Raw genomic sequence first — 26,247 nt, 5'->3', positions numbered from 1 at the left:
TTGAGCAAGCATATTTGATATTGTAGAAGTGCAAAAGTCAGTTTGTGAAGAGTCTTGACGATGATATATTCGGTGTGACAATGTCTTAAGATAGTGGTTGATGTCAAATATGTTTTCCATGATATTGATCACTTGACACAGTGGTTCAAGGATAATTTCATGATCGGGAGATTCTTTTCAATTCAGTTCTCCTATTCTTTCTATTACCAGAGGACAGTGAGTCTCTTGGTAGCTCTTTATATTTTGCCCCGAAGCAATGAGTTTCAGTTGTTCAAGTCATTATATCTTTCCCTAAGGTTGTGCACCATAGCCTTGCAAGTCCATCAGGTGCATGTTGCTCCTTAGCAGTGAACCTAAAACATTGTGACCAAATTTATTTATATTGTGAGTGTGATTCTCACCATGGTTTTTCCCTGTTGGATTTTCCACGTATATCTGGTGTTCATGTATTGATGGTTGGATTTTTTCACTATTGCTATAGAATAGTTAAAATTTGCTTAAATTTTGATAGATCAGTATTTTAGAAGATCTAGACTAATTCACCATCCTCTCAGTCTTGTCGTGGGTTCAACATTTGCCTATAAAAACTCATGACAAGTTTAAAACCTAGTTACATCTTCCCATTCCAAACTCAAAAGAGTGGCAAAGAAAGACTCCCTCCAAAAATGATACCTCATATCAACAAAGAGTGTTCACATTTACTCTATATAGCTAAAATTAGTGATGCCATAAATGTAAGTATGTGGAATGGTGTGTCATCAAAGAAAAAACTTGTTTGAGGAGTCTTTGTTGGGGTATCAGGCTTGAAGTAACACCTATTCTATGAGAAATGACATTAAATTTTTTCCACCTCGAGGTGGCCAAACTTGTTGGTTATTTTATTTTTAGCCTATCAAGTAACTCGCACCAAAGTCATGCATAAGGTAAGAGAGATTGAAAAAGTTGAGAGGAATCAACTCATTGATCATTAGCCTTCAAGAACACCATATACCTCTCATCTCTTTTAAAAATAATCATGAGAAACAACGAAACTACAACAAAGCATTCACATGATGCATCATGAGTTTTGATCTTGACAGGCACTACCTATCAAAGTGGCATGAAAGGATGGAGAAGGTCAATAACCTGATGATTGTTAGACTTCAACAAATTTTGAAAGAGGGAAAGAGGCGTTGAGGGTTGAGATTGAACCAATAATCCAATTGGTGATTCTAGTGGATCTTAGAGCCTCCAAAATTATTTGTCATTTTGGAACGTCATTTGGTCCATTTTACATGCTTCTTGAATTTTGAATCCTTCACTCTGTCTTTATTTTTTTAATTTTTTCTTTACCCATCTTACCAAGTCGATGGTTGGCAGTTCAATAGAAACTAGGAATCAATTGATGATTCTTAGAATCAGTAGAAGCTCCGTATTATCATAACTTCTTCATTTTTACTTATAATTCAATCAAACCAGAAATGTGAGCACACATTAAGCTCTTCTAAAACTGGACCTTTTCAAAAAAATCATTCCTTCCTCAAAAATGGTCGTGTGAATGGTTTGGGTCCCATTAGGAATAAAATTGGTGTACTGAAAGGAACCAAGAACAAGAATAAGCACCATTTGTGGTTGTGGTTGTCCCAAAAATCAATCAAATGATTGAATAAAATATGCCATGACATGGAAAAAATTGATGATCGGTAATAGACAGGTATTTTGAAACCAATTGAGAGTTCTAATAGTTCCAAGAACTATTGTTGGTGTTGATGGAGGTTCTTGGAACCACAAAAAGCTTTGACCAACCATAATTTATCCAATTTGGTTCCAATTTTACTTAAATTTGAAACATTGTACCCATTTGGGAATTTTACAAGAGATCCTAGACTTAGCCAGATTTCATTTTTTTTTTAACATTATATATAAATGACTAAGGAAATTTAAGGGGAACACTTATTCAATGACACATTTAGAAAAGGTGGCCCATATGGACTATCTCAAATTGATTATTAATGAGGGATAATGAAATGGACACATTACAAGCACACAAAAGGAAGAGACTCAAGTAAAATACAACACAATTATTGAATCCCAACAAGGGGTATGCCTAAATATATTCAATTTCAAATGAAAAATTACAACCAACTTCATAAATGAAATTGTAAGTTTCACTGTGCACCATTTTTTGATTTAATTAATTTGATTGAAGTATTTCTAATAAAGAAGTTGATATGATGAAGCCATAAAAATATGCTTAAATTATTATAATGTAAGAAAATAGGGAAAACATTTTTAATATAATACTAAGGTAATAGTATAGAACCATGTCACACTTTTATAAAGAAAGTGACCAACATACATATAATTTTTTTACTTCAATCATCTAGAATTCCATAGGAAGCTACATAAAAAATCTTTGATTTTGTTTCTCCACATATACATTACTTGAAAATCTAGTGTGCATGAGATTTTTTTTTTTTTTTTTGAATATTAAATTTTACTAATTTTTAAAGTTGAACTTATCAAAACATCATAGTTTTTATGGGACGCCAACATCTATCTAATTTTTTTTATGATTAAAAAAAAAAAACCCTCTTGGAGAAGTTTCTCCCCTTTATGGCACAACATGCTTTTTTTTTAAATTTTAAATATGTTTTAATATTTAAAAAAAAATTCTAATTAGCTAAATGTTTGATTATAAAACCTTATAATAAATTTAAATAAAATTATAGTAAACCTAATCATTATACCAAGAAAAAAATATTTTTGGATTTTAGACTCCAAGCTCTACAAAAAGGTACTTTCAGATTTTTCATGAAATTACTCTTGGTTGGGGAAATCTAGAGTTGAAAATGATTTTTTTTTTTGAATTTATCCCAAAAGATGGGTTAACCTACCACATAGACAATTTTAGATGAAAGGGTTTCAACTAAAAACCTCTTGACTAAAAGTGTTTCACTCAAAACTTCATATAAAATGAACTTTTGTTTAATTTTTTTTGTTTAAAAAGCGTATTTGATGGTTTTGAGTGAATGAGTTTCACCTAAAACCATAAGTACCACAAAGGGGGTCATTGGGTTTTAAACAAAGTTGTTTCGCCTCAAATTGTTTAGGGTGAATCTGTTTCAATAGAAACTATTTTATTGGCCAAACATGTGACAAAACTATGTGCTACATGTGACAAAACTATGTGCTTTCTTTCACCCACTATTTAGACAATGATTGCTTCTATATCTTGATTTGGAAATGCTCACAATTGTCTTTTTTGAATAATTAACTTGGTACTCCTATTTGATCTTTCAAAATAGATGTGTAGTATTTTTAGTGGATAACAACATTTTAAGGTAAATATTGCAAAACAAAACTTTCAAGGTTTTTACAAGCTATGTGTACATTACAATAATCTTTCTATGGTATATTTATTTAGCGAAAAGTTATTTTTGTATTGCTTACAATTGTTAGGGTGTTGAGTTTCTAAACAATGAACCAATCTATTAAATTTCGTATGGTAATTGATGAAATAAATTAAGAGATTCCTAACTTTTCTCATTTTATGTATATAATTGTTATCTATATAACAACATTGCTTACTTTCATTTTTTTTTTTTATGCTATAACTCTTAGATAGGTTGGTTGCATAATGATACTAAATAATTTAAAGATAATAAACATTATTTTGCCATTTAATTAGATTCATAATTTTCTCATTTTAATGAAAGAAAGCAATTGAGCTATCAAAATAATGGCCCTTATTAGAGAGAGGCAAAGGGATTATTAAGGTAGAGAAGGGTTTAAAAGAAAAATAATAGATGAAAATGGGAGGAATCATTACTTTAAAGGAATTGAGCTACTCTTATAGGCAAATTTCACATAATATTATAATGCACATTGATTTGTAGGCAACCTTGTTCTTAATATTATTATTATTATTTTATTTTATTTTTTGATTGGTAATGGGCCAAAGCCGATAAGCTGTACATAACGTACCCCCTTGTGGGATTTTAACTTGTGACCTCTCTTTCAAGAGCATAAATTCTCTACCACTAGGGCAACTCAAATTGTACAACCTTGTTCTTAATATTATAATACACATTGATTTTGAGAAATTTTGTTGTGAAGCCTATGCGCTTTCTAAACATGCTTTATTTATCAAATTGGTTGTAATTTATTATTTGGAGTGCAATTGGATATAGAGGAATTCTTAGATCTCAAAAAAGAAAGATTAATTAATACAAAACATCACGATGTTTTTCAACCTAATGTATGAGCTAGTGATGGGTAAGCAAAGTTTTTAGTGGGAACCCATGATAAATTTGTCTATTCTAATGGTAGAGGTTATTGTGTTGGTAGATATTTTTATGGATACTATGCCATATTTTTTTTTTGATCGGTAAAAGGCCGAAGCCAGATATTTTATTATTCATTTATGAAATTATACATAACTCCACTCATGCGGGCGCCGGTAGGAAAGAGTGGAGTCGAGAAAACCTCCGGCCTTGCCCAAGACCAAAGTCCGACATATTTCTTGATAAATTCCAATTTTGATACATGAAAAAAAACCCCGGGCCAGGGTCATCAGTTGGGAAGGTTTTTAATATTTCCTTCCCTTACAAGCCCAAAAGAAATGTTTTCAGTAGCCAAATGCTCACTATCTTGTTTTATTCTGAAGTTGTTCTATAGTAATTCAGAGTTGCTCCAAAATTGCCCATGATCACCTGGTAGCCTGCAATAATAGTTATTCAAATACTCGGCAAATTTGTTAGTAACAACCTGTACGACCTGCAATATCAGTTATTCCACAGCTTGACAATTATGTTAGTATTATCTTGCCATTTGTATGTGGATAATATGCCATATTATGATTGGATTTGATGATGATTTTATTGAAGGAAACAATCATTTATATGAGAAAGGGAAAATTTCATTTGATCTTGTTAAATATTTTGATGAACATAATAATTTGATGGATATAGAGAGTTACAATTATTTTGAGAATGAGATGGAGAAAGATGTTAATGTCAATTCTTGGAATAATAAATTATGATCTTGAGAATGTTTATATAATTTTCTTGGACCTTATGAAAAATATTCGTGACAATATGAAATAGTTGCCCTACAAACATATGCATAATTACAAATGTATTTTTAAAGGTCTACTAAAATTATATCCCATAACTTGTGGGGAACAAAAGTGTAGAGAAAGATTGTCAAATTGAATTCCATATGAAATGTTTCTTATTTTTCTTTAACTTTTGCTTATTGCTAGCATATGAGTGTTGCGTAGTTGACAACTTATTGTGATTTGAGAGTTTCTTGTGACTATCCATTAGAATACAATGGCGGATAGAGGATGATGCATGATTATGAATTATTTTAAGAAGATCAAAAGTGGATTATATCTTTCATTTCCACAAATTTTGAGATGGTTTCTTTTATGAGTTGGTTGAGAGATATTTTAGAATGGTTCATCTCACCAACAACTATGGGAATGATTTCTTTTTTCTTTTTATATTGTATTTGTGAATGAATTATCATTCATTTTTTTCTTGTTAACTTAGGGTATCCCTGCGTCCCAGCCCAACGCCCAAACCTAGAACCTTACTTTGGCCATTAACAACCAAGTTGGGGCTCAAGAGAGAGGCGAGACTAGTCCCTAGGGATGGACCAAGCAACCCGCTTGCCAGACCCATTGGGTGAGTAAAAGGTCTCAAAGTCCAACCAAAAACCAATGTGGAGCAAACCCATGACCCAAGCCAACTACGCTACCTCGTCGGGCTAAATTATCATTCATTTTGTTCAAGCTACTAGCCTTCATATTCAAAGTGTATACGTTGTTTTTCATGATAATGATGGTTTTATATTAATACTAATTAATTTTGGGAGATTTTTTCTCTTGCTTTAACTATCAACAATGTAACTAATGTGATCGTCCTTTCATGTTAAAACTATGCCATAAATTATGGTTACCATTTAAATGTCTTTTATGTTATCAAGAAACAAGAAACTTTTACTTGCATTTGTGGCTTATATGATAAAAAAAATGTATACATTTTCTTTATGTTGTATTTTATGAATTTCTCATACTTTTCTTGGTTTTGTCTCCCAAAATAAGTAATTGCAAATTTAGAGATATATTTTATTGGTGAGACACTTTGTTTTGTTGAATATTGAATCATTGTTTCAAATAACACAATCAATATGGACTATAAAGATTCAAAGAGTTAATGACAATTCTATACCTTAACCATGGACAAATGTGGTAAATAGTTTTTTTTTTTGGAAAAAAATATATCTTTGACTATTAAACAATTTAATTTTGAAGAATAGCTAATACAACTTATGCAATTAATAATTCTTTGCATAAAACAATGCAAAGTTTTTTAATGTTAGGGAATTTGTCAAGGATATTGGTTTCACATATTCAAAGATAAAAATAATTTTTCACAATGAGTTTGAATTTGTAAAAACCCTAAGATGTTAATTATATATAACTAAATTTGACAAGATCACAAATTGATCTACAACTCTTTTATAACATTCTATAAATTTAATGTCTAGCAATTGTGACAATATGGTGTAATTGAATCACCACCACTTTTTAAGATACAATATTACAAGGCATGACATTGGAGTATTCATACTTTAGTAAATCAAACCTACTCCAGCCTTCATTCAATAAATTGTAAAGGGTAAATTTTATAAATTAGATTAAAACATTCACAGAAAATAATGTCATGGAAAATATTATGACATTCATCCAAGAACACAAGTAAGCATAATTCTTATGTATTAAAATAGAAAGAAAAATAAATTAAAAATCTGAATAATCTATAATATCAATTTCTAAATGACAAATTACACCTGAATATGGGATTTCCACCCAAAAAATTAAGATAATGCAAAACAAACATTTAAGACTTAATTATCACCTTCATGATATTAATGTAGAAACTATGTTTTAAAATGAACATTATAAATTATTATTTCTTATGACTAATATTTATTGTGTCATTTTTGTGTATCTTCGAAATCGTCATCAATATTTACAAATTAAAATACTTTCTAATTTGCGTATTTCTTATAAAATCATTTAAGATCTCTCAACTTATCATACCTAATAAATTCTTGAAAACTAGTAACAAAACCTAAAAGAACCATCGAATGGTTGCTGCACATAAATATTTATAGCCCTATCAACCAAGCACTACATATAATGACTCTTATAAATATATTGTTTAGTGCCTAGCTAATAGGACTATCAATATTGGATCTCTCTTGCTTGTGTTTAGAGTGTCAAGTCTTTTGGGAAGAAGACACCACATTTAAGGAGAGGTATGCAAAAAAATTCTAACCAACTTGATTTAATTTGTACAATTATTTATGAATACCTAGATTTGACTTCCATGACAAAACCCTAATAGATATTTCCCTATATTCAAAACCCTCTATTTACCATATTTTTTTTAATGTTAGATCTAATTATAAATTTGTAGAATTTGTGTGCTTGGTCATTGAAGGTTAAAGAGAGAAAATAAATCTTTAATGAGCATGTAATGTGATAAGACAAACATTGCGACATAACACATTCTAATTGTATAATAGTTGATTATGATGGTAAATAGGCATTAAACTTTAAATTGCATTAGTAAGTGACAATAGCCTAAAAATGTGTATAACATAGATAAAAATACAACTCTATAAATTCTAACAATGTGTATAACACAAAAATAAAAAATTTATGATTTCTTTTATTTTTAAAAAACATTGCATTTAATTAACTAGTGACAACATTTAAAAGTGCTATCAAATGGTTGACACAATATATTTATATCCTTTTTCCACCCGGTACTAGAGGTAATTGCTTTGTCAAAAAGATGTGCACCATTTAATGATAGTGCTATAAATATTTGTGCCTACTGGTGTTTCGATAACACCTTTTGGTTTTGTTATTGATAGTTGGCCTTTGAGAGATAAGAGTTCACAACTTTAAGAAATGCTTATGATAAAAGTTATTTTATTAAATCGGATATTTGATTCCTATGGGTATTTTTATACCCACCGTGACAGCTCGTGGGACACCATATGACCCATTAGGACATAATATTGTCCTAAGGGGTCATATGTTGTCATAATGGGTCATGTCATGTACTAGGATGTTAAAAGGGGCCATATGGTGTCCTAAGGGGTCATATGGTGTCGTTAAGGGTCATATGGGGTCCTAAGGGCCCACAAATGTGTTAGAACATCATATAACCCCTTAGGACACAATATGACCCATGAGGACATCCTGGTGTACACAACATGACCCCGTATGACACCATATGACCATATGACCCTTAGGACACCATATGGTGTCATTAGGGGTCAAATTGTGTCCTAAGGGATCATATGGTGTTCTTTGACCTGTTAGGACACCATATAACCCCTTTTAACACCCTAATACATGACATGACCCCTTAAGGCACCATATGACCCCTTAGGACACCATATGGTGTTGTTGGGGGTCATATGGTGTCCCAAGGGGTCATATGGTGTCCTAAGGGGTCATACAGTGTTCTATGATGCCTTAGGGCACCATATGACCCCTTATAACACCATATGGTGTCATTGGGGGTCCTATGGTGTCTTAAGGGGACATATGGTGTCTTATGACCCCTTAGGACACCATACAGTGTTGTTAGGAGTAATATGGTATCTTGTCAAGAATTACAAATTCCTATATAGTAGTCGGCCTTCCGACTCTCATTCTCATTTGTAAAGTTGGCGTCATCTTTTCACTTTTTGGGCATAGTGGCCCCCATAAATGCTTTGCAGACAGTTATATCCATTCAAAACTCGAACTTGTTCTTGACTTAAGGCTACAAGTTTCTTAGATTCAATGAGACAATTTTCTTTGATTAGATGACATTTCTTAAGTATTTCTATCATATTATCCAAGAGAGACTAAGATCACCATTGTGATTGCTTCCTTTTGAATCTTGATCGAATTCGCCATTCTTCCTCACTTAACTTGATTAGTTTCTAAAAGATTTATTCTTCACTCATAAATTATATTATGTGACCCTTTTGTTTCTTCTTCTTGGCCTAGATCTACCCTAGTTTTTCAATAGACTGATCCTCCAAACAATCTTTGATCCATTTTATTTTTCTCTACATTGGAATCCTTGTTGGTTTCTTTGGCCACGGTCCCAATATTTTATGTTCCTCCTTTATCATGTCCTTTATTGTCTCAATTTACTCATGGTCATTCAATATTCCATCCTTCATTTCCTATTTAGAGCCTCAATGAGAGATGAATTACTTGTTTGATGAGTTTGAGCATCTATTTTTGTGCACCTTCTCTTCCTCCCTTGATCCTACATTCTTGATTCTCCTTTCTCAATCCATTTGGTTTTGATCATGTTTCTTTTTTATCTTCTAAAGTGTGTACTCTTTTGATTTTTCCCTCAAGAGGTTGCATATTTGAAGCATTTCCTACTAAACATTCTCTTACCAAATGTCCATATATGTGATACTTGTATTAATAAGGTGTGCATATTTGTAGTTAATATATTGTATCCACTCTAGATCACTCACTTTGAGAGTGGGATTTGTAGCAAGTGCTACTTTAACTCAAATTATAACATATATTTGCATAGAGCCTTTTCTAATTGAATATTGTGTTAATCCTATGAGGATTCAGTTAATACTGAGAGGGGGGGTGAATCAATATTAAGACCAATTGAAACTTTAACTAAAAAAACAACTTATCTAAGATCTAAAACCATTTAACAAATATCTCAACTTCTTTAATCAGATCTAACAGCCTCTTGATCAGATTTGCTTAACACATTAATCAAATCATTTATCACAACTTTCAATACTTTCACCACTTAAGAAATCATATCAATTTGATCCTTTACTTCCTCTAACAAATTCTTATCATTACCGGTAACCTTTGATAAACTTATGATAAAACATCATAACCAGTGTCTCAGAAATAATGCATGAAATGAAACATAAACAAGAACATCACATGAAAATGATTCCACAAATGAACACCATAATTTTTTGACGTGGAAACCCAAATAGGGAAAAACCATGGTGGGAATTGGTACCCACAAGTATTTTTACTCTTTTGAAGTACGCCCTGTTAGGAGCTTACAATACACCCTGTTAGGAGCAGACCCTATTAGGAGTCACCCGGTTAGGGGATTTTCCTATTAGCTCGATTAGGAGCTTGATGATCTGTTAGGATCAACCTCTTGAGAGGATTTAACACTCTTTTGAGAGATGCCTTGTTAGGGGGCTTAAATGTTTAAGGCCTATTAGGACCTACCCGGTTAAGGGATTTAACCTGCTGCAATTGTTAGGGAACAACAGTAAGAAAATGATTTGTTACTTTCAATTATCTGCTTGCTTGATTAGGTCCAGTTATACACAACACTCTGCAACTCTCAGGCAGATCTTACACTTCACTTGGACATCTTAACACATTCTCTAAGACCATTGACACAATAAACATGAACTATGTCATCCTATATAGCCATCTCAACTAGGTCGACCATAAAACCCTAGTTACATCATGAATTTACAATTCAAATCATAAGAGATCATTGCAGATCGTTATACAAATCATTACAACAAATTACAATTCAATATCAACCATAGGTTGATCATCACCCATCACGAAAATCCGATCTATATCCTCAAAACACTCTACTAAGCATTTCGCCGATTCTCAAGAAATTCTTCCTTGAATTGCGCCAAAACAATAATTAAATCTTTCACATGGGTTGTGTCATGTTACCAAATTCATGTAGACTCAACGCCGATCACTGCCATAACAAAATCATTACTGGTTTGATGATTTCTTCACCGGTCCTTAAACCCTACTAAAACCTTAGCAAAACTTCATAAAAAATTTTAAACACGCCTTTCGGTAATCTCCACAAGTTCCAGTTCGGGTCATATACACCTTTCCATGATACAAGTTCACCATCCAAACCACAAATCTCCAATCATCATTGATCGACCGATCCAATAAAAAAACTCTGCTTTACCGGTTAAAGTCCTATTTAAAGTCCTATTCACAGACTTTAGTTCAGTGCCGGTAAACCCTGTCTTCCGGTAAACCAAATCACTTTGATGACAAAACAAGATATCAAGAACATCAATTGACATCAGTTTCCATCAATGACAACACAAATAAATGATCATGTCATCTATTCATAGAATCTCAATCTCTTCATCACAAATAGACTTCTATCCTTTACCGATTGAGCCATCATCCTTCAACTGCATCAGCTCATCTGCATCAGTTATGCCAAATGCCAATAGATTGAGTTGTGCTAATTTTATGCGGGAAAATGTGGTGATTAAAATAAATAAATAAAGATCAAATGACCTACATACCAATGAGACTCTTAGTGCAAGTATAAAATAATTTAACTTCCCAAGGGGTGTCCCATTGTTCTCTATCTCACAGGATCCCTAAAGTCAATGTTTTGCTCTCAGATCATTGAGCAAATGACTTAGGAATGACAACTCCAAGAATGAGTGATATTGTGATCTATATGCATGAATGCATTCTAAGATCTATATGATATGTTAAAAGCTATGATGATTAAGCTAAGATGAAGATAGTGATATGATAAAGATATTGCTAAATTATCCTAACATGATATACTAGCATGGATATATTATTGATATGAAAGTGCTTCTAAATGCTATGATTATATTCTTAAAAAGAGAGGCTAAAATGATTAATACAATTAGACTATAATGTAGATGCATGAAACTTGGATATGGAGAATGAGGAATGAGAGCTCTATTTATAGGGAAAATAGGGCAGAGGGTTAAGATTGAATAATCTTAACAATGGATAGGATTGAAAGTTACTCAATCCATGTTTACAATTTTCACCAATGAAATGGTGACAATTGTCAACAAGAGGTGGCTTGAGAGGAGATGCAAGAGGCATTAAATGCCTGAGGAGACATGAAGGTTACCTTAGGAGGTAAGGTTATGGTTAGGTTAGGGTCATCTATTGGATAAATCTTTTACCCAAGGGGTAAACTCTTGTGCAAGGGTTAATAGGATAACTAGGGTCAAAGCCATGAGTGCTTGATGAGACCCTTGGGTTAGATGAGGGTTAAGTTAGAGAGAAAGTCTCTAACCATGAGGGGAGGTTGAATTAACCATTAATGGCTTGGAAGACTTTGGGGACAAATTTGTAAGAGTCCTTCCAAATTCAGGGGAACTCAACAAGTTAGCTTGTTGAAGAAATAAAACCTTTAATGCATTTAGAAGACTTTCTTCCAAACTTGAGAAGTGACTCAAATTTGGGGAAATGACATGATTAGAGGGATTAAAGATAATTGATTAGATGGGTTCTAGAAGAATGATTAGGAGGCAAGTGGGAAATGTAGGAGAGGGCAAGTGGGATAATTTTTTTTTTAATTAAAATAAAATGTTTTATTGCAACTAAAATAGATGCAACTTGCATAAATACAAGTGGGGAGATTTTTATAAATAAATTTGATTTATTTATATGCAAGGGTCAATTTAATTAAATGTAAATTTAATTTAAAAGGAAGAAAGGGGAATTAATTAAATAAAGTGATTTATTTAATTAAAGGCTAGAAAAGGTTTAGGTGAATTTAATTAAATAAATTGAGTAATTCATTTACTCAAATAGATGAAAATGAAGAAATTAATTAAATAGGATTCAATTAATAGGAGGGATGGGGATAAAATAAATATTAAATATTTATTGAAGAAAGTGGTCAGATTTATATGCCTACATTTTGCCCCTCTTTGAAGTGACGTGTGTGCACATGTTGATTCAAAGAAAATCGTTGAATATGTTGCCAAAATTTTATCGATATGATGCTATCGCTAAAGTTATCGATATGATTATTTGGATATGAAAAGTTGATTTTGATATGAAAAGTTGATATGAAGCTAGTGTCGATATGAGACGGATATGAAATTGATGTCGAGATTCGATATGATGCCCTAGATATGAAAAGTTGATATGAAGCTGGTGTCGATATGAAATTGATATGGAGATTCGATATGATGCTCCAGCTATGAAGAATTGATTTGATATGAAAAGTTGATATGAAGTTGGTGTCAATATGAAACTGATATGGAGATTCGATATGATAATGCCCCCTCGGGAGATCGTTTGTGCACTAAAGGCATGAATGATCTCTCAAAAGAAGAAGAAATCTATTTGAAAGATAGAAGAGTGTATAGTTGATGACATGCATGGGTTTGACAAGATTGATTAGATTTGATTGGATTAATAAGATTGATCAGATTGTGATTAAGTCTGGTTTTAGGAATGACACCTCCTATATAAGACAAAGATGATCAAAACATCTGGTTTCAGGAATGATATATCCTGTATAAAACCTGATCAAAACGTCTAGTTTCAAGAAAGATACATCCTGTATAAGACATGATAGAATGGATCAAATGAAATGGATTGATATGATTGAGAAGATTGAGATCAAGTCTTGTTTTAGGAATGACATCTCCTGTGTAAAACAAAGATGATCAAACCGTTTGGTTTCAGGAACGATATATCCTGTATAAGAACTGATCAAAATGCCTGGTTTCAGGAAAGATACATCCTGTATAAGACATGATAGAATGGATCAGATGAAATGGATTGATAGGATTGATAAGATTGAGATCAAGTCTGGTTTTAGGAATGACACCTCTTGTATAAGACAAAGATGATCAGAACACCTAGTTTCAGGAATGATACATCTTGTATGAGACTTGATCAAAATGTCTGGTTTCAGGAAAGATACATCATGTATAAGACATGGTAGATGAGAGTTGGATGAATGGTGAAGATATGAACGTGAAGAAAGATTCCATGATGATGCAATAGATATGCATGTGATGGATGCAATGATGAATGCATTGTTTTTAGGCAATGATATGATATGAGATGTACCTTGAAAATGAGATGATAATGATAATGATAATGATAATGATATGAGATGATAATGCTTGAAAATGTAATTAAATGTATGAATGCAACTTAACTGTATGAAATGCCACTAAATGATCATTTTAATCTTGTCATTGTCATTCATGTTATTTACTTGTTTGTGCTCTTTTTGTCGTCATTGAGCTTTTGATATGTTGAAAGTTAATAAAATCATCATGGTATAATTAAACCATGATGACCTGAGTATGACTTACATAATTTTTGATATTGCAAGATGACACAAGCATCGAGGTATAATTGAACCAAGATGACCTGAGTGTTGCTTGTATAAAACAGACAAGAGTTAACCATTTTTATGTGCAAAATGGAAAATGTCTTCAATGATATATTTCCAATCATGTCTTGAGAAAAAATTGTACCATACGAATGAGCGCCTCATAGATAGAAAACCAAAGAAAACATCAGATTCCTTCGTTGCTTCTCTAGCGCAATGCATCCTTGAGTAGCTCAGGAGATCTAATGGTTCAGAAATCAAGATACAGACAGTCAAAAATTCATGCCAAATATAAACAAATCATAATTCATAATAGATTATCCATCGTGTGTGTGTTGCAGTTGTAGTTGATTAATGATCCCGTTTTCTAGTCCGAGGAGTAGTTTTGACACTGGTCTCCTTAGTATGTTGCGATCCTTGTTTGTTGCCTGAATTATGAATGCTAAAGTGAGATGAATTCTGCCCCCAACTATGAACACTTGTTGATGTAGATATACACTTGTTGATGTATATATATACATTGATCACCAAGCCATGGCGGGATATGATACATATAACTATTTAGATAATCAAGGACAATGACTATTGTAAGTATGTCTGGGATAATGTTGCATGTATAAGTGTTCTATGATGGCTATGGGCTTAGATCAGATGGATTAAAGATATGATGCGAGTACCGATAGATAGAGGAGCTATTCTCTCACAAATAGTGCATGTTACCAGTGTTTCACCACTTGTTTTTATTTCACTTTTTGATTTGTTTTTTATTATTTTTTTGTTTTTCTGATTTTTTAATTTTTTTGTGTCACAAGGTGCTTGTTTGCCAGGTTTTCACCATAGTGATGATTTTTTATACTTAATTTTTTTTTTTCCCTTTTTTGCTTGATCCGTGCATTGGACGACTCAAGTGTAGAACTTCTTCAAATGGATGTTGTTGGTTGGTTCGTCGAGCATGTCCCCTTGTGAATTTGACAACTGATATGCTCCTAATCTGTAGGTTGATATGATGACAAATGGTCCCAACTAATTAGGTTCAAATTTCCCCTTCTTTTCCCGAGCTTGCTGATTTCTGGGATTTTATTTTATAACCAAATCATCGATTTTGAAATCCCTCGAGATGACCTTATGATTATAGCTTCTGCACATTCTTTGTTGATATGTCTTGAGATGATCAAAGGCACATTGGCGATGTTCATCAAGCAACTCTAGCTCTTGTAACCTGTTGACTCGATATTCCTCATCTGGAATGAGGCCTTTCAAGGATACCCAGAGTGACGAAATCTCTACCTCGATAGGTAAAATAGATTTTGATCCATACACCAATGAATATGGTGTAGCTCCTATACGTGTGTGGATACTTGTTCAGTAGGCCCAAAGTGCAAGATTGAGTTGCACATGCCAATCTTTGCCAGCATCATTCACAATTTAACTGATGATTTTCAGAATTGTTTTGTTTGAGGCCTCTGCTTGACCATTCCCTTGCAGATAATAAGGTGTTTAAAAATGATATTGGATATGGAATCGCTCACAAATCTCTTGGACATCTTGATTTTTAAAAGGTCTTCCATTATCTGTAGTAATGGAGCTAGGGATGTCATACCGACATATGAGGTAATTCAAGATGAAGGAAGCAATCTGTTTGCCAATCACTATAGTCAATGGAACTGCTTCAATCCATTTGGTGAAGTACTTAGTGGCTGTGATGGTGAACTTGTGTCCATTCAACGAGGAAGGATGAATCTTTCCCACTAGGTTGAGTCCCCATTGACAGAAAGGCCAAGATGTAGTGAATGGTTGGAACTCTTGCACTGACGCATGTATGAGGTTACCATGAATTTGACACTTAGGACTTTTCCTAGCAAATTGATAGGACTCTTTTTCCATTGTCGGCCAGTAATATCCCATCCTCAAAAGTTTCTTAGCAAGAGTAGGACCACTTTAATGCATACCACAAATACCTTCGTGAAGCTCATGTAAGGCGGAGTCAGATTTGTTACCATCGAGACATCAAAGAAGAGTACCATGAAAACCTCGGTGATAGTGTGTGTCAGCGGTTAAAGTGTAGCGGGCTACTTGTCGGATAAAGCTTCTTTTTTGGTTGCTAGATAAGTCAGGTGGGAGGGTATTGTCTTTGAGATAGTCATGGATTTTTCCGTATAGAGGGGAATCAGAACTAGTTAGGGCACATATAACTTGGGATTCTGAATTGTCATAAGCTGGGGAAAATAATTGCTCCACTAGGAATTCATAATGATTCTATTTATCTGGAACTTGTAGGAGCGAGGCGATAGTGGCCATTGCATCAGCAACTCTGTTATCCAACCTTGGAATCTGCTCGAAGGTGATGTTCACAAAATACTTCTTGAAATCGTCCACCATGCACTTGTAGGGCATCAAATTGTCATCCTTTGTTTGATAATCACTATTGACCTAATTGATGAATAATTGAGAATCTCCATAGACTTTCAATTATGTGATTCTCCATTCCACAACTATTTTGATACCAGTGACCAAGGCTTCATACTCAACAATGTTATTGGTGCAGGGGAACATCAATCTATAGGAACTTGGAAGTGTGTGTCCTTCTGGAGTGATGAACAAGATGTCGACACTTGATCCATGTTGGGTATAGGATCCATAAATGCATAAGGTCCATTGCTTGGGTGTGATAGTGAGAACATTTGTATCTGGAAATTCCACCTGTAATGGATTTTTGTTTGGTAAAGGTGTTTCTGCCAGTTGATCTGCGATTGATTAGCCTTTGATGGCCCATCGTTCCATGTATTGAATGCTAAAATCACTTAGGATCATAACCCATTTAGCTAACCTCCTTGTGAGAGTGACTTTGCTAAGTAGATATTTTAGTGGGTCAATCTTTACTACTAGCTTGATTTTATGGGCTAGCATGTAGTGGCGAAACTTTTGAGAGGCAAACACCACTGCCAAACAAGACTTTTCAATGAATGTATAGTTGAGTTTATATCCATTCAAAGTCATGCTAATGTATTCGATAGCCCTTACCTTTCCCACTGGATCTTCTTGTGCTAGTACTGCCCCTAGTGACACTTCTGTTGCTAATATATAGAGGGTGAGTGGCTTTCTTGCTATTGGTGGTACCAAAACTGGTAGATTCATTAGATATTGTTTGATCTGGTGGAATGATTCTATACATTTGTGTTCCCATCTGAAAAGTACATTCTTATGAAGCAGATGGTTGAATGGAAGATATTTATTTGCTAACTAAGTAATGAATTGTTAGATAGATTGTAGCCGTCCCTATATAGATCTCAATTGGATAATATTTTTAGGAGGTGGCATTTTCATGATAGCTTGAACCTTTGCTGGATCCGCCTCAATGCCCTTTTCTGATACTATGTATCCCAAAAGTTTTCCGGATGTTACCTCAAATACACACTTCTTAGGGTTCAATCTGATATTGAATTGTTCCATTCTTTGAAATCATTTATCCAAGATGTCCAGGTGTTCTGTTCTTGTGAATGACTTGGCTATCAAATCATCCACGTAATCTTCCATAAAAGTGTGCATCATGTTGTGTAAGATTATTGTCATGGCCCTCTGATAAGTTGCCCCAATATTTTTCAAGCCAAAAGTCACAACGTTCTAGTAGTATGTACCCCATGGACATGTGAATGCAGTTTTATCTTGATCTTTCGAAGCTATCTTGATTTGGTTATAGCTAGAAAAGTCATCCATGAGGGATAACATAACATGTACCGCTGTTAGATCAACAATAGTGTCAATGCTTGGCAAAGGAAAGTCATCCTTTGGTCAAGCTTTGTTGAGATCTCTGAAGTCTATACAAATTATGATGCTTTTGTCCAGTTTGGACACTGGCACAATGTTAGAAATCCATTACGCATAATCAATGGGTTGGATGAATCCTACATCTAGTAACTTATTTAGCTCTATTTTTACCAAGATGACCACATGCGGGTTCATCTTTCTTAATTTCTATTTTACAGGTTTAGCTCCAGGAGCAATGGACAAATGATGCATGATAATATTTGAATCTATCCTTGGTATGTCTACATAAGACCAAGAAAAATTGATTTGTTTCTCCTTGAAGAGTTGGACAAAGTTTGGTTTTTCCTTTTCTGTGAGTGATCCTGCCAGATGTATGATTTTGGCCGCTGCTTCAGTGCCGATGTTTATTGGTTGAGTTGGTTCAATCAAGATTGGTGACCTCTCATGGTAATGTTCAGGAAGAGTGTCAAGTCTCCCATCCTCAGGTGCCTCAAAGAGGTTTTCACCATTAGATGCGTCCTTTGTTTTTACTTTTTTGTGATCTAATACTACCATTAGATGGTTTTCACGATTAGATCAATTTTTTAATTTTGATCTATTTGAGACTGAGAGACTTGGCACTCTCTTGATTGTAGATATTGTTATGTGATTCCCTGGTGGACCAAGTTTCTGGGTTAACAGAGTAGAGGTTTTTAACAATGGTCTCATCATTTTGGAATATGGGTAGAAAATGTTCAGGTTCTTCCCACTCTATGAGGTTAGGATGTATGAGCGGCAGGGAGTCATTTTGCGGGTCAAGATCAGCCGCTATGAGGGTCATGATAGAGATATTGTTATAGTCATCTACAACAGGGGTAAGGTCTATAATAGTCTCAAGGTTTTCGATGATACTCTCTTTGCCATTGCCTCTTTCCTATTGAAGTTGTTCGTTCTAACTAGCCTTATAGATATGTTGCGGTTCGAAGTCAAATGATCTAGAGCTCGAGCTTTGTTCCTCATAAGGAATGGGTGTGTATGCATGGATTGTATCCACCTCAATATCCTCAGTAGTGTCAGAATAGGTGTTCCACTCATACTCCTTGGAATCTATTTCAGAATCGCTATCCCAGGTGGCTCCACTCAATCTGATAAGTATATTGTATGGTGAGAAAATATCACTAATAATCGACACAAGTTTGTTAGCTTGTTCTAATTCAGGATCGATGCTCTCTTGTACTCTTTGAATTTGTTCATACACCGTTTCCTTTCTTTGAGTAGCAATTTCCTTAGGTCATGTCTCAGACCTAGCTTGATCAAGTTCTTGTACATGCATGTATTTTTTTATAAGAAGCTTCCTCCCTTTGGATAGCAAGTTCTTCTTGTCGCTTCTCTTTTTCTTCATGCTCTTGGTCTTTTCTTGTCTTTGTAGCTGCTTGATGTAGTGCTTCTTTCCATGAGTCTTCGTTATGTTTTATCTTTTCTTTCCATTGAGGTTTTTGATGGTGATCTCGCTTTTGCACAGGTGGAACATGCTGGCCATACCCAAGTCTTGTTTTGTCTTTTGAAAATTATGAACGAAGTTGTATGAGTTCTATGATACCTTGTTGACGCTTGCCAATAGGACCTTTTCCTTTGTACCCCATGCATTGCATAATTATGAACCCATTTCCATACTATTCTGTTGGAACGACCACTTCTAGGGAAGCAACTCTAATTTCTTCCTCGTGTTTGTATAGCCAACTGAGGACGTCTTTGTCTTTTGACTCTTCTTCTAGTGTGCCTATTTGTATAAATTTACCATCAAACTTCTTGATGGGTTGTGCTGCCTGATGTCTTGATGTGGAAGGTTTTCCATGATACCTTGGTGAAATTGGTAACTTAGATAGACACAGGGGTTCAAAATAGTACTCCCCCATGCCTTGGTCCTTTATTTTCATCTTTTTCTCAAATTTAATAGACAATGATATGAGTTTTTCTTGATCTTGGGATGATGAGGAAGCTTGGGCCTCCCTGTTGTGTGGAACCAGGCTATCTTGAGTTTCCCCCATAGCATTGCAGTACTATAATGCCTGCCAAGAAACCCTAAAGGATTCGACTAAAACTCTCAAAAATAGTGCAAATAATTTTTTTTTTAATATTAAAGAACTTAAAGATGCATTAAATTAAATATTGCAATAACATTTGCACAAGCGAAAGACTTAACTTAAACACCTAAAGGGTTTCCAACAAGGATTACTTGATTAATCCAATGAACATTAATGTTTATTAATCCAATTAACAATAAGAATCATTAAACCTACTCATGATAAAATGATTACCACAAGGACATAGAAATTAAATTCCATAAGAGAATTAACTAGCATGATTGAATATATATTTCTGACATTAGCTACATTACATCATTAAGCTACATCCATCATAATCCATATTACTAAATCTAATTGATAACTTCATACATGCAATAAGATTAATATCGTCTAAACTACATTATATATTTTAATCATAATGCCATTAATGCATACAAAATTAAAAAAGGAACCAGATGAACACATACACCATACAACACCAATTGATATTGGAGTTCACCCCTAATGGGCTACATCTTCGGGTCTGCTTCAAGTGCAAGGCCATTCTATTAAATAAAAGGTGAAAAATACATAAGGTTCACGTCAATTACATCCTGCCATCAAGGCGTACAAAAGAAAATAATACATATGACCACATAGGGTCCAATAGATACATGAATGATCCAAGAAGAAGAAAGAGGATCCATTTGAAACATGATATGGAGTAAAACAAGAGAACAACTGGAGCACCAATGAAATTAAATCCTTGCAAACCATCATAAGCGTAACATGATCTAACATGAATATTAGGTACTCATAAGAAACATAAACAACCAGATATGACTCCCACAATAGTGCTCCAAGCAAAAGCAACACAAACTGCACACTAGTGAGCATAAGGGAAGAGTGTCATCACATATCTTGGTATGGTTACCTTGGCAAGCCTCCTTTGGTCCTGACCCCCATCCATTGGGTTACCCTGGTAACCTCTCTTGAACCTCCGACCCTATCCAAGTATCACGTGGACCCAACACATCCTTTTGTGAAGACAAGGTTGTTGGTTTGTCATTCTAGGACTTCTCATTGCATCCCGAGTCTGTACTAGCACTCAACCATGAGTGAGGCACAATTATCTTATTTAGTGTTTCCATCTACCAAACCCCCTAATAAATTATTAAGTTATCACTTTCTTAGACAAAATTTTGATAGGTTATCCTGCTTACCACTCTGGGCATGACCCCCACTCAAAAGCCACTCTCCCATATGACACTTAACCACAAATCAGACAAACTCCCAAAACCAAGGTGTACACAAGGAATAGTATATGAAGTTCAAGACGACAGAATATCACTTGGCCAAACAAGCCCTTGCACACAGATAACCAACTGACGATTCTCTGATTAGAGACGTGACCAGTTACAAATCAACCACATGACAACATCCAATACTCATAATCAAGGACTTGCAATTTTTTGAAGTAAATGCCAATATAGTAAATAAACTCGCATCTTTGTTAATCTAATTTGATAACAATTTTTTTTCCATTTCTTTTAAGATACATGTCGACCAAGGTTCTCTAATTCAACTATATTTCAATTTACATCATAAAATAAGTATCAATACTTCAAAATAAATTTCAAACCAAAATCTCATTTATGCAATTATATTTATGTGCTATACATATAAAAATATAATATAATTTATATATTAATTAACCTAAAATTGATATTTATTTTTCAAAATAAAATAATCAATTTTCATTTTCTTTTTCAAAATAACATATCTAATCTAATCTTTTCCAAACCAACAATATATTTACCATGCATAAAAAAAAATACAAAACTAAATATAAAACTATATATATATATATATTTAACATTAATAAAAAAATTAATATTGCCACATCTCTCTTGGATTGTTCATAATGGGAAGAAGGTTAGATTTTGGGATGAGGTGTGGAATGGTCACACTCCATTACTAAATATAAGGGATTGGTCCCCTCTGATATCCATCATTTCTTCCCTTTGGGGGGTCTTTGTGGCAGATTACTTTGAGATAGTTTATAGTGGAAATCTTAAGATGGCTAAGTGGAAGTCCATTGAGTTTTTGGATGTTGATCAAGATCTCAAAATGCATTTTGCAAAGGTTCTGGGAGAAAGAATGATTATCCTATCTGATTCCAAAGATGAACTCGTTTGGACAAAGAACATCTTGGGTAAATATACGGTCAAAGATGGATATAATTCTCTTATGTCTGTTTAAGACTCATCCTCTTGGCCACATAAATTTTTTTGGCATTCGGTCTGTCTGCCAAAAGCTGGGGCTTTTGCCTGGTTAGCAGTTTAGGACAGGGTTCTTACAGGCATGCGCTTGGATAGACTTGGTATCACTACTGTTTTTCCCTATGTGTTATGCAATAAAAATTTGGAATCCTCCTCCCATCTTTTCCTTCACTGTGATTTTGCATATCAATGTTGGTAGTGTCTATTTGATAAATTGAATTTGACTTTTGTTATAGGGAAAGATCTTATATCTCACTTTAGATCATGGCCTTTTCTGTTTGCCTCATCTTTCTATGCTTGTCTTTGGATTGTTTCTCCATCTATTTTAATTTGGAATATTTGGTTAGAATGAAATAACAAGATCTTTAAAAAAACTAGTTCTTCTCTTGAAGAGATCTTATTGAAAATCGAATCTTCCATTTCAGAAGTTTTCTTGTGTCATATCTACAAGAACTTAGAAAATCTTTCCTCTTTCTCGCACTGGGATAGTAGGGTGTCTAGGGTTTGGAAGTTGTTACCTACCTTGCCTTCTCATGGGTCAATTTTGAGAAAGAATGTTGCTTTAACCAAGAGAAATTCGTCTATTTGGAAGCCCCCTCCTCATGGGAATTTTAAATTGAATTTTGATGGTGCCTCTTGCGGAAATCCTGGCTTGGCAGGGGTAGGTATGGTGATTTTTGATCATCATGCCAACTTTGTCCAGGCTAGGTGCCATGCCATTGGGCATACGACTAATAATTTTGCAGAGTTTAATGCCTGTCTCTAGGCTTGGATATGGCTATATCCCTGGGAATTAAGGATCTTTTAATTGAAGGGGATTCGATGGTGATCATACAAGTTGTTATGAAGAATAAATCTAATTGTTGGAAATTACAATATGTTCTGGATTTAATTTTACAACAGTTGGAATTTTTTGATTCCTTCCTGATTTCTCATTGTTTCAGAGAAATAAATAGAATTGTGGATTTATTGGCAAATTTAGCTATAGACAGTAATTCCAATTTGTGTAATGTAAGCATGGAAGAGATTCCTGCTTCGGTTCTAAAATATTTGCAATAAGCCTTGGGGTTCTTCCTTTTATATCGTCATTGTGAAATTTTTCCTGCCCTTCTTCCTTGGGAGGCAGTCATGTTTGCTGAATGTGTACAGGTGGCAAGTATGCTTTGTAGGTGAGAAATTCTTTTTAGCTACAAAGTATGGTTACGATCTGGCATATGCAGCAAGGGTGGTACCTTTTATGGTTTTAGGGTGGCGCCCTGTCAGCGTTCATGTTTGGGTATGGTCTATTTGTTTTTATTTTGCATGAGTACTTTATGTGCTTTGATTGTTTCATGTTGTACGAAGGGACTGATCATTTGTTGCGATCAGGCACGGTTTTTGTGTTGTGATCATGTTTGGGTAAGCATTTCATTAAGTTGCATTGGATGGGATATTAAGTACTGCTTTTTCTGCCACCACCACCGTGAGAAGTTTTTGGATATTATTATTTCATTTATGATTTTATCTCGCATGAGTTTTAATCCTACTTAATTGCCTTCACTTGTAATCATGAAGTGGTGTGGTTCTCCTACTCACGTTTTTGGTGGCTGTTGTCTTTAAAAGCCGATAGCATTTCTGAATCCTGTAGTAGGCTTTGTCTTGTTCTTTCTAGGATATTCATATGTCGAGTGCCTTTGCTCTTCACGATACAGGGTTATTGTTGAATGCCAACTTGAGGCACCCAATGAGGTTTTGGGAAATAGTTCTGAGATGCTTGGAAAAGTGTTTCGCTTTCTTTCTCCTCAGGTGGATTTTGAGGTTCGTAGGTTGGTGGGAAGTCTCTGGTTGCAGTCTGGTTCTACTTTTTCTGGCTCTGAGATTTTGTCTCAATTTTTTACTGTTTGCCATGACATTTTGCTTGATGAGGGTTTACTCCAACTCTTGGTTTCTGCGTTCATTCCTCCCTCGATTTGCTCTTGGGAGCTTGTTAGGACTGTATTGGATAGCTATCACTTTGAGCTGGGCTCTTTTTATTATGGGGGCTTTCTTCCTCGCTCTGATCTTCTGGACAATGGGAGGTGTGGGGAATTATTGTTTGAATTGAGAATGGGTTTAATTTGTGATAGATTGGAGTTTACTTTGAAATCATTTGAAATTTTACTTGATTGGGTTCCTTCTCAGTTCGTGGATAAGGCATTGGTTGTGCTTATGGGTTTACATTCCCTGCTCTCTTTTGGTTTTCTGGCTTCAACACCTCCATGGTTGGAATTCCCCTTGCAAATTGTCCCTACTTCGAGCGTGGACATGGAGCCTCCTGTTGAGAGCTCAAGTTCTTGGTTTCTGACTTAATTACTCTATGCAGGTATCTGTTGGTTAATATCTTTTTGATGCAGGTTTTTAACTGTTGATATGTTTGAATTTTTTGCGAGCTTGAGAGGATTTGATGTGGCCTGATCATTTGCTATGAGTCTGCTTCTACAGACCATATTTCATGGTTGCATATCCCATAGAGGTTGTTTGGTTCTCTTTCAATTTTTGGTGGATGTTTGGACATTTATATCTATATCTTTAAAGCCATGTAATGGGAAGGTAGTTACAATCTGATTATGTAATTGGGTTAATCGGGTATTTAATTTTTTGCATTTTTGGGCCACAACCAGAGGTTTTCTTGCGGGTTCTTTCCTACCGGTATGCCCTTTGAACCCATTGTAATCAAAAAAGATTTTTCAATATTAATAAAATATAGTTTAGTGGCATGTCCACTTTTATCAAAAAATAAAAAATAAAAAAATTAATATTTAAGAAAAACTTTTAAAAACATAAAATAAAATTATAACTTTTTATAGATTTTTTTTGAATAAAGAGTAATTGCCCACCCACGTGGGTCTCCCTTACCAATGGGAAGGGAGGCTATTGTGGGGACCATGTCGTGGTCTCCACAACCATGGCTGTGTGGAGACCACGACATGGCCTCCACATCCATGGCCTGGGGAAGCTATGGCTCCCCAGCCATGGGTCGAGGAGCTTGGCTCACCCCAATACTCCCCCCCCCAAAAAAAATAAAAATAAAATATATATATATATATATATATATATATATATATATATATATATTAAAACATTTCCCCCAAATAGACTCATAAATTTTCTGAGAAAATTTCTCGGAAATCTTTCAAGAATACTTTATGATTTTTTTTTTTTAAATAGTAAACTAAAAAACATAAAGGCTTAGAAATTTTCTGAGAAAATGAAGAAGAATATAGTTTTCAATTTTGGAAAAATTCTAGACCCAGAAAACTAAAATTGGGAAAATTTCACCAGCATAACCCCATACAGGGGTGAATTTCAACAAATTTTAAACATTCCCCACTCCAATTTTACCATAAATAGACTAATTTCTCATTTGAAAAACCGAATTTGAAAGCATCCATAAGAAATTTTAACAAAAACCCACTATGAACAGCTACACCCATTTTCAATTTGAAATCAACTTTGAACAAATAAGAAATTGATTTGGAGATTGGAAATGAAATCAAGGAGGATCTAAATCCAAAATTTAATTGCTACTCTTCCTTAATCCACAAATTCAAATGATTTTTTTTCAAACAAATACACACACAATCTTCTTCCAAATCAAATAAATTTCTTTTAAAACAAGGGAGTTAAACAAGAAACCAACCTTAATAAGCAAACCAGGATGAAATCTGAGAAGAGCCCAACCTACAATCTGGAAGATTTCTTCAACAAAGATGCCCAAATTTCCTCCAAAACTTTCCCCACAATTTTTCAATCCCAAAAACAACTTCCCCCCCAATTTCATGAAAAATATAGGTTAAAGGAAAATTTTGACCTAAAAATCCATTTTAGGTTGAAATTATTTTTGACTAATTAAATCATTTCCACAAAGTTAATAATCAAAAATGCTTTTCTCTTCCTCATTTAATTTTCTCAAATAATTTAAAACTTAAAAAT

The sequence above is a fragment of the Cryptomeria japonica genome, chromosome 8 (assembly GCF_030272615.1).
Source record: "Cryptomeria japonica chromosome 8, Sugi_1.0, whole genome shotgun sequence".
Classification (NCBI taxonomy): Eukaryota; Viridiplantae; Streptophyta; class Pinopsida; order Cupressales; family Cupressaceae; genus Cryptomeria; species Cryptomeria japonica.
Note: the sequence above shows the minus strand (reverse complement) of the source record.